We start from the raw sequence: 3,406 nt of genomic DNA, 5'->3' as shown, positions 1-3,406 counted from the left end.
GTCTAACCATGGACTTGTAAATTTTCACTTTAGTATGTACCGAAAGCATATTATTATTCCAAACAGATTTCAACATTCCAACTGCTCGCCAAGCCTGTCTAATCCTCTCCTCAATTTCATTGTTTATTGATCCATTAGATGATACAATCGTTCCCAGATATTTAAAGTTTTCTACATTCTTCACCACATTATTCCCAATTACACAATCGATTTGGTTCTCCACGTTCATATTAATAATTTCGGTCTTTCCACAATTTATTAACAATCCCACTTTTTCTCCTTCCTGCACCAGACAATCAAGCACCCTCTGCATCTCGTAAATACTTCCGCAAATCAGTACAATATCACCAGCATAGTCCAAACCCATCAGCTTCTTATTTTCTTTCCAGTTAATTCCTGCACCTGTTCTCCTTACAACCTTTTTCATAACATAATCCATAACCAAAACAAACAGCAATGGCGAAAGAACTCCTCCTTGAATCACTCCTGACCTAACTTGAAATGGATCACGCAAAGAACCACCCACCATTACCTTACAGAAAGTACCTTCATGCAGGCTTCTAATAATATTTACAAACTTTTCTGGTATACCATAGAATCTCATAATTTTCAACATAGCTCCACGTGAAACACTATCAAACACCTTTTCAAAATCCACAAAATACATACTAAGTGGCATTTTCATTTCATTAGCTTGTTGCATTAGATGCCTTACAATAAAAATCTGATCATTACAACCTCGACCGTTTCTAAATCCCGCTTGTTCTTCTCTTAAAATTTTATCAATTACTGGCTCTATTCTGTTCAACAAGATTTTGGAAAAGACTTGCAAATACAGGTGTCAAAGTTATCCCCCTCCAATTGCCACACACACTTAAATCTCCCTTTTTTGGTATTTTTATAATCACTCCATTTTTCCACTTTTCTGGAATTCCACCATTATCCCAAGCCACATTAAAAAGTTTCAAAAGCGCATTCATCAACTCGTCATTTTCCACCTTAAGCATTTCAGGGAATATTCCATCCTCTCCTGGGGCCTTAAAATTCTTTAACTCCTTTATAGATTTTGTTACCTCTTCCAAAGTTATATCCCCTGTTTCTATCTGCAAATCTCTCTCGTACACTTCATTAATATGCTCTTATTCTCATTTACTTTCAGTTTCCTCCTTTCACACACCCTTCTAAACTCCTCTACCAACTGTCTCAATCTCTCCTCTGAATCACTCACCAGTGCAGCAGCATCTGCAAACAGCAGCTGCTTCAGATTCCACTCTCCACCATCAACATTCACCAGACTCTGACCTCCACCTAAAACTCTTGCATTCACCTCCCTTACAACACCATCCACATAAATATTAAACAACCAAGGCGACATCACACATCCCTGTCGCAGCCCCACTCTCACAGAAAACCAGTCACTCACAGCATTTCCCACTCTTATACACGCTCTACTATTTACCCTCCCAGACACACTCATTCGATTCGAGTGACGTCGCCTCCTTTGCGATATGGCACAGTCACTCGAATCGCGTGGTTTAAGCACCAAAATATTCGTCAGAAAAAAACTTATAGGCCGATTTGCGTGATTTTTGGGCGCGTCATAGGGTCGCCAAAGCTCTCTTGAGGTAAGTCATTGGCAACGCTGCTTTGCCTTATCTACCTCAGCCCGCTCCCTCCAACCTCAGTGTTTGTCGAGCAGTCAGGCGGTGGTGTTTGACAGCTCGTGGTTTCCTTTAAATCGTCCATAATTCTACCCCTCTCGCCCGAGGCAAAGGCCCTATTGACTCAGTGAGATAATACATTGTGAACATATAGTGACGTGATATTGTCAATGGAACATACATATATGTATTGAAAAGCAATTCTGGCCGTTAGCAATCGTTGGGCCTTGGAGCCAGATGCATGGTCAGTGTAGCGGGGTTTCGCCACTCCGCCCCCCCCCCGTAGGCCGTATGGCGTGAGTGGAAATACGTATATAAATGAAGCCAAGGCATAAATATATATTGTGTGAAACATACTGTGGATGGTTTGGTGAAATTATGGAGCCAGCAAGCATTACGTACGGCATGAAACAGAGTGTTGTGAAGGGGCAAACCTGAAGTCGGGAGGGGAGAATTACTGGTGTTTTAGGGCTGGAATTATTGTGATTCTGATAGTGTAAATGCGTATGGAATTGTATGAAATATACGTCAAACAAGCTGCACGTTTCCGTGAACGAGTGTGGTGTGTGCTAAAAATAGCGTTGCCTCATACTCTCAGGGAGAAGCTGACTCACACACACACTACATAACTCCTCATCTTCAAATCCCTGGTCTAACTGGATCAACACCCTTGGAGGAAGTGAGTTCTGCAAATTTTGTTGATATATATAATAATCTATTACCATTACCTCTCCAACTTTCAGACAAATAACCATTTTCTCCTACAGATTACACATATGAAAGAAAGTAAATCTCCACAGCAGTAACTATAGAAGAGTTATGTTTATGTGTAGTAGGTTATAACAATAGGAAAACATCCATGGAAGATGTAACAGTCTGTACAGACAGGGGGAAAAAAAGTTGGTAGCATAGTCTTCAGGCAGGTGTGCAAGGAAAAAACAGTTTGTGTAAAAGTTGGTAGCGATCGGAAGAGTAACCTCACTTTGTCGGCCAATTACTCGAAAACTATTAGACTTATCGATTTCCTGTTACAACCATCATCAATACCACTAAATTCTACGTAAGATCAATACCAGAATGTAAGCCTTTGGTAGCGTTTTGGGGGGTACAAGGCGAGAGAAATGTTTTTGTTCCTAGCGGTTTTTGTGTGACAAGCGCTCGGAGTAATGACATTTTGTCGGCCAGTTACTCGAAAACTTTTAGACTTATGCCACGTTGAGTACACCGCTTCCCGTCCGATCAGCGAAGTTAAGCAACGTTGGGTCTGGTTAGTACTTGGATGGGTGACCGCCTGGGAACACCAGATGCTGTTGGCATCCCTACGTGTCAAGTGGGGTTGGTGGAGGATTAGTGCCCCTCCCTGTAAAACAATTAACTCTAAGCGCTTGACCACCCCGTTTGGGATGCATGGCGTCTGGCAATGGAATGGATGGATGGATTTTCTGTTACAACCATCATCAATACCACTAAATTCTACGTATGATCAATACCAAAATGTAAGTCTTTGGTAGTGTTCTGGGGGATAAAAGGCGAGGGAAATGTTTTTTCCCTCGCATTTGTTATCAGTGACATTCGCTCGGAGTAATAACCTCACTTTGTCGGCCAATTACTCGAAAACTATTAGACATCGATTTTCTGTTACAACCATCATCAAACCACTAATTTCTACGTGTAATCAATACCAGAATGTAAGCCTTTGGTAGCGTTTTGGGGGGTAAAAGGCGAGGGAAATGTTTTTCCTCGCG

General features: G+C 41.5%; 1 pseudogene; it reads left to right on the top strand.

Annotated features, from left to right (window-relative positions):
* Positions 1 to 2,858: 2,858 nt before the first annotated feature.
* On the top strand, positions 2,859 to 2,977 carry LOC145397936 (5S ribosomal RNA; annotated as a pseudogene).
* Positions 2,978 to 3,406: the final 429 nt, after the last annotated feature.

This window comes from Coenobita brevimanus, chromosome 43 (assembly GCF_032717465.1).
Source record: "Coenobita brevimanus isolate Jiangsu-jjx chromosome 43, ASM3271746v2, whole genome shotgun sequence".
Taxonomy (NCBI): domain Eukaryota; kingdom Metazoa; phylum Arthropoda; class Malacostraca; order Decapoda; family Coenobitidae; genus Coenobita; species Coenobita brevimanus.
The sequence above is the reverse complement of the archived record's forward strand: the minus strand, read 5'-3'. Positions and strand labels throughout refer to the sequence as shown.